Here is a 9,248-nt window from a genome sequence, read left to right as displayed (position 1 = left end):
TGTGTGTGTGTGTGTGTGTGTGTGTGTGTGTGTGTGTGTGTTATGTGAGATTTTGTTTAACATGACCCTTAGTCGGGCACAAATGGGGGTTGGTGATTAAATGCTAAACAATAGAAAATGGAAAAGAGTGGTGTTTTTAAAAAATCATTTAAAGGGGGTTAAAAATCAATTTCTAAATGTTTCTTAAAAAGAATAACACGTTAACCAAATGTGGTACAAAGTGGGTTATTCAGTAGGTTAGTAATGTAGATGGGGTTAAGTATGGCTGAGATAGAATAATGGTTAGCACATGAATCCTGAAAGAATGATTTGTCTATTCTGCAAAGATCAGACCTTACATTGACCACAAAGTCAACTTGGGAAAGGTATATAATCTTGCTAGCCTCATATAAAGTGGAGACATGATACAAGCTGCATGAGGACACATGATCCAACAATGGGAAATTGTGAAAATCTAAGTAATGTTTCCCGTAGAGCCGTATCATCTTAATGACCACTCAAAAAACACTGATCATTGTCATCGTCAATCAGAGTTCAAAGGCAAGACTAAGGAGTTTCATTAACTGACCTGAAAAGATAAGAAATTTTAGTGAGTACATCAGCAATGAGCGTCTTTAGCTGATGTTTTTAATCGACTTCATGTTCTTCAGTTTTCACATGTAAATGAACTATCTAGCTATCTCAAGCCAACCCTAGTTTTCTCATCTTTCATTTTCCCCTACATCACTTACATAAAATCAACTACCAAGTTAAAGGGCTCCCACGCCACACCATCCCATTCCTACAGTTGTGGCTGACTCCTCTATATCACCATGTTACTACAGTGTCCCTACTTTCCTCTGTTCTGTCTCAGGATGTCATGATAGGGAAAACTCATTCAGGCAGGACCAAAGAAGACTCCCTCTTTGCTGCCACCCTGATGGTGTCTTCTTACTCAGGTAAGCACTGCATATTGAGCCATTTGTTCTTGACATCTTAGGCTAAAATTCTGAATGCATTTGTGACAGCATCACTTCCAGGTACCATATACAGTGTGCTCATTAATATTCATTTCATGTCTTGGGTATTAACAGAAGCCAAATCACTTTTAAACAGAATAAAGACTGAGTCCACCAGTCTCAACAACTTAATAATTTTAATGTTGAAACTGGGATCTTGTCTTGTACTTTGTGAATGAATCTTTCAGTTATAAAGGAAAACTTAGCTCATTTTCCTTAACAGATAGAAGCAATCCCTTCCCTACAGAGATAAAATTGGCTTCTCCACAGGCATTAGGATTGGTTGGCAGATTTTCTGCTGGGATCTGGATTGAAAGGCTTCTTTTTGAGTAGACAGAAGCATAGAAGGAGGGAATTCATATACAAAAGAGCCACAAGACGTTCCTGTGCCATCTACAGAATCTGCCGTTGCTGAGCTTGGACACATGGGCTTTGGGTCACCTTCCTTTTCACAATATGAAGAACTGCAAAATTTCTGGTGGGTTATAAAAGCAGAGGAAGGGCTGGTGAGATGGCTCAGCAGGTAAGAGCACCCGACTGCTCTTCCAAAGGTGCAGAGTTCAAATCCCAGCAACCACATGGTGGCTCACAACCATCCTTAACAAGATCTGACTTCCTCTTCTGGAGTGTCTGAAGACAGCTACAGTGTACTTACATATAATAAATAAAAAAAATAAATAAATAAAAGCAGAGGAAAAGTTTTGTCAAAAATGTTTCTTCTTTTCGCACATAACAGAATCTCAGTTTCTTTGCTATAAACTTAAGTTCGTTTTATTGTAAAATCGTGGGATCAATCTGAAGTAAATTTGGCTCTACCTTGAGAGAATCTATATTAATACTTCCTTCAGCTGATATAACTTTCATCTACACAGTGCTATTAATGCCTACAGAGCTAAAAGATTTGAAAGTTACTATAAAAGTTGTGAATATTTAACCTAATCTAAACATTCTACTACATGTATTTTATATATATATATATATATATATATATATATATATATATATGTCATATTGCCAATCATATGTACAATTTATATCTTACATACCAATTACAAATAAATACAACTTAATAGATGTGGCAACCACAAACTGTCAGTTATGTAAAATAAACAAATAAAAGTAGCTCTTATTTGTCATTTTATCAACCATTAGCCTTTTATAACTTTTTTCAACCTAAAGAGGTGATTTACATTTTAAGTAAAGAACTGATTTATAGTTTATAATTAAACAATACTGAAAATCCTGCCTTTCGCTGTCTGCAAAATATATTTTCCATTTCTTGACATATTATACAGTTGTGTTCGTGTATTAAAGGATAATATGTGAAAATATACCTTTCGATTCTCTTTGTATTTTAGTTGTTTTAAGTAGTATGAATGAACAGTACTCCAATAGGAAATGGGCCTCCCAAAAATCTCCTGAATAGAATGATAATATCGAAGGGGAAAAAAAAGAAGACAGGCAACGCAGTCTAAGTTTTTCTCTTACAAATTCCTGTCACATGCAGAGTCACCACCAATCGGACTAAACAAGAGGAAGAAATAATACAACAGAGACTTTCACACTGAAGTCCAACCAAACCTCCAAATAAGGACCCTTGCTGTGTTGCCTATTGTACATGCCATATGGGCCCGCAGGAATCCCCAAAGACAAGAATGGACTCTTTCAAAAGCACTGATTACATCCCTGTTTTAGGCCTACCTCAGACAGACCAAAGATTCAGTTAATCAATTAGCTGAGGTTCCTGCTAACACAAGAAAAGAGAGCACTCAACCCAGAGAGGCTGGGGCCATGAACAAAGCTATCTTTGCAGCAGAGGGGCCTCTCTCGTGCATCGCACACTGGCCATTGTTCCGTTCTAGAAGAGTCACATTCATCAATGTTCAGAGCCGGAACCTCTGTAATACATTGTTGGCTGTTCATCGGTGATTTATTACAGGGCACCACACAGATTTGACATGAAACAAGTTGGTAGCTTGGAAGCTGCTGGTGAAGGGGGTTAGGAGAAGTGTGGCTGGGTGTTGTGAAGGGTACTAATGCAGAATCTGTTCAGCAATTTTATCATAGCCCACACTGGTACTTACAGTTAGGTCACAAACATCCATGCTACCCTGGAAGGCCAACTATGTAGTATTTTGGATAGTGAGACTAGAAGAAAAAAATGATCGATAATTCTTGAAAAAAGAAAAGATATGGGGGGAGAGAGGGAAACAAAGACACAGAGACACACACAGAGAGAGAACTCAGGGGAAGAGAGTTTCAATTTTAAAAAAGTCTTCATGACACAAGGCAGCAACAGGAAATGTGAGAGGAGTCCTCATGAAGACCCAGTGTTAATAGTGTAGCAGAAGCCATAAGCCTTGAATCAGACCAATGACTCATTGCAATGAACAACTGCAAGTAAAGAAGTGTGAACAAAATGGTATAGTGTGGGGCATACTGTGACACAATGTGATTGCTTTCCTTTTGGGGGAGTATTTCAAGTGTGGAGGGTAGGTACAAAGGGATGGGGAGATGAGTAGGATTGGGGTGCATGATGTGAAATTCACAACGAATCAATAGAAAGCTAAAAAATGAATGTCTTCATCATTCTTCAAAAGACTTTTATGTCCTTGATTACAAAATATATTTTAAAATTCTGTAATTGGAAGATAACTGTACCATTCTCTAAATTAATAGGTGACACAAATTATAAATTTCTCAGTAAAATCAGAAATGAATTTAAACATTTATTTTGGGAGAAAAAGTCCCTGTGCTTTGGTAGCATTTGTCATTATCATAAAAAAAAAAAAGTTGATGAAGAAAGCTTCCCTCAGACAGAAAACAGTGGTTATATCGTGATATTTGTTATCGTTCTGGACATAATTTCTTTGCAGCAAATGCCATTTATAGAAATAATAACTACATCTGGATGTAACATTGGATATGCTTCTGGGGACCCACTTGGCAACTAGAGTAAATTCTATAGGACCTGGGATATCATTCTTTAGTCATCCTTTTAGAAGCAGCACTCAGAATCTCAGAGATGGGAGAACGGATGTTTAATTAATCTAGTTAAATAAAAATAATTATCCATCACCATTCATGTATCTTCAACTGTTCAAGACATTAAGCCCTCAGAGACCCAGGACTATAAGAACCAGCTGCTTTTGGCCAATTATGTCTTGAGCTGTCAAGATTCATAATACTCAACGAGCCCCTTCTCCCCTTCATTGCAAAAGGAAAAAGGATTCAAATAGGTATGTTTATACCATGAATGTTAAGCTGATATTTCAAATGAGAAGGTGCTCAAGGAAGATGATACTCTCACATTTTTTGCCTTAATTTCCTCAACTGTGGAAAAAAAAAATGCATATCCCTACTTGTCAAGGTAGGTTTCAAAGTACCTGGATCAACATCACCCTTTATTTGAAATTTAAATTTTAGAGAACAATGTTGTTGGGGCTAATTAAAAAGAAATGGCTTCTTGTTTAGTTTGTCACATGTTCTTTACCTTATTGAACACAAGAAAACTGGTATGGGGGGGGGGGGCACAGAGAGAAGCAGCAGGAAGGCTTTAAAGAAGCAGGAGGAGGGACTCTCAGACCTGATAGTGAACATGAGTCCACACAGGAGAAAAAAAAGACTGTAGGTTAACTTCTTGTTCAGGCAGTCTAGAAGTTGGAAATGGCAACACTTTGTAGGGGAAGGGCTGATACCCTAATTGGTTCTTGCTGTGTCAATAAAGTACTCAGGAGCCAATTGCTGTGCAAAGGGCAAAGGTGGGACTTCCGGGTCTCAGGGGGAAAAAGATGCAAAGAAAGAGAAAGGGTTTTGCAAAGTAGCATGTAAGATCTTGGGTTAGCTAAAACCAGCAGCCTCTCCCACCAGCGCATGACTGATATGGGCTAGCTGATAAGGTTAGGGCAGATTCTGTGCCCAACAATTGTGCTATCTGGCAAGTTTTAAAACAATAAAGCTGTCCAATGTTTTCCATCTGCGGGGCAAAGATGGGCAGAGATAGAAGCTGGGACGGTAGCTGGAGGCTTGGTGATGCTAACCAGAAGGAAGAGAAACAGAGAGGTTGCCAGTGGAGTGTGGACAGCAGCAGTTTCCGGATTTCCTGGGTTAGGAGATGGTTGAGATCGATCTCGGAGCCAAGCTGAGAGGGCCCAGGGTGAGGGCCGGGCTCCCAGGAAGGCTGGAGTGAGCTTATTAAAATTACACACTTCACCCTCCGCAGTGTATGGATGATATATGTGAATACACACTCCCTCTTGGATCTTGGCACTGATACACAGCTGTGGGTCAACTCAGCGTGGTTAATTCCCTGCCCCACACCCTGACTGTCTAGACCAGTGATTCTAAAACTTGGCAGCAGAATCACCTGGGACCTCTTAGACTTTTCACGTCCAGGCCACACCTCATGCAATTATCTCTTAAGACTCTGGGGAAGAAATGCGGCATCAGTAATTTTAGAAGTTGCCTTCACCCCAGGTGGTACCAGCCTACAGAAAGACAGGGATAACCCAGCAAAAGCAATCTCTAGCCAGGCAACATGTCCCTGAGTCAGGACTTAAGAAGCTCCAAGTGTTCCTGTCCTTCACGAGGAACTGACAGGGTTATTATTTAATTGATATATTCATCAACTGATATTTAGAACTGAAAAGAGAACATTAAATTTAGTTAGTATCTTAATTTTGTAATACGTATTTGAAAAGGAATTTGTATGTTACGCTTGTGGGCTTTTGAAAGAACTGTGAATTTTCAAGAAAACGTTTAATGGGCTATCACTCTATTTTTATAATATTGCTTCGATTTATGTATTTTGAATGAAACTCAAAACCTTAACATACCATTCATGTTCAAGAACAATTTCTCACCATTCCACACACCGAATAAGAAAATATTACAGCCGGAGTCTCAAATCTAAACAGTGTGTTATTGATGGTTCCTTAATTGGGGTGAACTGAAAGACATCAAAGCTATCAAATTTTGAGTAGGATTATCCAAACTCATATTAATATTAAGTAATAGTACAAAATAGCATACATATATGGTTTTTGTATTGAATAAACAAAGGTTTAAAGGATGTTTTGTTTTGCAACTCATTTCCAAAAATTAAACAAGTGCGCTAAAAGCAATTTCTCTACTTTTTCTATATTTGCTGTCTCTTTTCTCCTACATAAAAATCCAAAGGAAAATAATCAAATAAACTAGCCAGTGAAAGACTAAAAAATCTGAAGATCCAGATATTATCTGAAATTTACTTCCAATGTTATATATAAGATCTAGTACCCTAAAGATTATCAAATCTGGGAATCAATAAAGGACTTGACTCTGCAATAGTATTTTGTATCTGCATGTATAGGTATATATATGCGGATGTCCACAGACAATTTCGATGGTCATCTTCAGGCACCTTTCTGGTTTCTTTTTTGACAAGATGTTTTACTTGTCTATAATTGTGCACATATGCCAGGCTAGTTGGCCCATGACCGTCCAGGGTTCTGCCTGCCTCTGCCTCTCATCTTGCCATGTCTGCTATTATGGGCTACCGTGTCCAGTGTTTTGATGAGAATTCTGGGGGTCTGATTTTTAGGTCCACTCTCTAGTGAGGCAAGCACCTTCCCAAGTGAGCTATTTTCCAGCCCTGAAGTAGTTATTTATATCTTTATTGATCATTGGTCTGAATGTACCATCCTTTTATTTATTTATTTTCTTTTTTCAAGAATAATGAAATTAGGAGCTGAAAGACAACTTATATTGGTGGATATGTTTTCTGAAGGTGTGTTTGATGTTATGAAAACATTAGACAACAGAGTTCTCAAGACTGTGTGCCCACTGCAAGGGTGGGTACCTTTCCCTGCAAACAAACAAAGCCACAGTCATCTGACTGGGCCATTCAGAGAACTGATTGTTGTTAAAATACTCATAAGCAGTATTTTAACCTAGCCTGGCATATGTGCAGAGTTCTAATAAGACAATAAGACAATAATCTGTCTCCAAAGAAACCTGAAACCCATCAGAGGATGATAATCAACGTTGTCTGTGGACATCCACACGCCCTCTTCCTATGTGTACCTATAAACACAGATATAAAATATTATTGCACAGTTATCCCTCATTAAACCCAGAATTTGATAATTCTGTGCAATTCAATATCCAATAGCAATGCCTCAAAGACATAAAGCAGGTAAGGATGCCCCCAGGAGGGGACATTCTTTGCAGACAGCATGCTCAAGCACCAGCACCCAAAAGTTTTATTTTCAAAACGATCTTGTATTCAAAGCTGATAAGAGACCGTGGACTTTCATTCAGATAATAGCTAAATGTCAACAAAAGCACAGAATTTTTGGCTCTGTACAATCTAATGGTAATTGTCCCCTTAAAAGCACCATCTAAAAAATAGAATAAAAGAGGTAAATTTAAGAACGTGACGCTTCGGTGGGTTAGCAGCTGACATTTAGACAATGAGGTGAGCTCAGATAATAACTTACGATGAAATTGCTTTCAAACAGCATCGTAGACATGTTAGGGTGTCCTGCCTCTGAGCATGATCTGAAGCACTGCGGCACGTGTCTTTGGAAACTGGGTAGGACAGCCCTAGGGACCCGGGAGGTGGGGTGGGTGTTATTACTGGGATTGGTCATTAAGACATATGATCTGTCTCTAAGAAAAACACTTAAATCAGAAAGCATGGTCACTGGAGATTCAATGAGAAAACAAAAAAATGGCCATTCTTCTAAGGTAGGATCAAAATCAACAGATTAACCGGTTGTCAAATTAATATTTAATCTGACTTAAAAAGAGAGAGTCTTAATACATATAGAATTATAAAAGAAAATAATCACTAATCATTTTAATTATTAAAGATAGATAGGCAGACAGACAGACTGGTTCATAGACCCTAACAATAACAAAAATTTGAACATTTCAAGCTATGTGGAGAGGCCTAAAATATAAACTTTTGAAGCTTTTAAAAGATAAATCTAATAAAAAAATTTTTCATTATATTTTAATGAAAATGCACACTGCCCAATTCACTGAATGTTTCTATTAATTTATATATTGACATTTTCAAGTTAAATGTTGTTAAACCCTTGTAAATAATTTCTACTTCGCTACATACAAAACGCTGGTTTCAAAGAAAACATGCATCATACATCTTTTATCTGTGTCTATATATTTCCTCTAAAAGGTGAAATGGGTGACTGCCTCTGCATGTGCATATTCAACAAGAAGAGTTGAATCTTGAATTGCTCTCAAACTAATTTTAAATAGTAATTTTAAAAAATATTATTTGAGTTAATTACAAAACACTTTTCCTATCTTTTGATGAAAAAGTGGAACAATTTTTTTTTCCTGCAAAGGTAATATTATATTCTTGAACAGAATGGGAGGCAAATAATTTTGTAACATTAACTTCATAAAGGGTAGAAACAGTAACCCAAAGAGGGAAATGAGTGCTTCCCCATCTCTGCCTCCTTGTCCTCATCCATCCATCCTGATATTAGGAGCCTCACTGCTGAGACAGAAATTGCTTGTTCGCTTATTGAAGGACCTTCTTTAGATAAGTGGCAATTTGCATCTGCATGAGCAATGTATGGCAATGGCTCATCTGGCCCCGTGCAGTATGCAATTTGGCACACAATGTCATGCTGACCCCGAAGTAAGTAGGATATATTGCTTGCGTAAGACATATAATGGGGAGGGGAAATACCGCATTCATTTCTTACAGCCTACAGTTTCATTATCCTTTGACCATCAGGAATACAGCAGACATCACACCTGCAAATGTTAGGAAGTTAATTAGCCAATGAAAGATCACCAGGGACCATCATTCAGCCAACAACAACAGAAACATAAGCCTCATTCAGATTAGAGATCACACAAGTTTTATCTACTCTTCAATATTTTCCAAAAAACAAACATTCAGCAATGGAGGGGGGTATCTTAAGGTTTTAATCTAAAATATAATAAATATAAAAATGGAAGCAAGTAAAACATTAAAACGTACTAATAAATATAGATAGTTTCTGATAATCCGAGGGTGGGAGGAATGTAAAATAATGCCATTTATTTTAAAATGCTCCTTTAAATTGTCAGAAAGCTTTTGAAATTATTTTTTTGACTAAAATCAAGAGGGAAATTTGACTACAATGGGAATCATGTGTCACTCCCTAACAGGAGAGATTGAAATCGGAGAAAGGCAAGGCCTAACAGGCATAAATTGGCTCCTGTCTCTAGGTTTTTAGAAGATGCATTAGC

At 37.6% G+C, this 9,248-nt stretch overlaps 1 protein-coding gene across 10 annotated transcripts in view; it reads right to left on the bottom strand.

Moving 5' to 3' along the window:
- Positions 1 to 9,248, bottom strand: part of Robo1 (roundabout guidance receptor 1) — a 740,168-nt gene that overhangs the window by 250,539 nt on the left and 480,381 nt on the right. The window lies entirely within an intron of this gene.

This window comes from Mus pahari, chromosome 12, assembly GCF_900095145.1.
Source record: "Mus pahari chromosome 12, PAHARI_EIJ_v1.1, whole genome shotgun sequence".
NCBI lineage: Eukaryota > Metazoa > Chordata > Mammalia > Rodentia > Muridae > Mus > Mus pahari.
The sequence above is the reverse complement of the archived record's forward strand: the minus strand, read 5'-3'. Positions and strand labels throughout refer to the sequence as shown.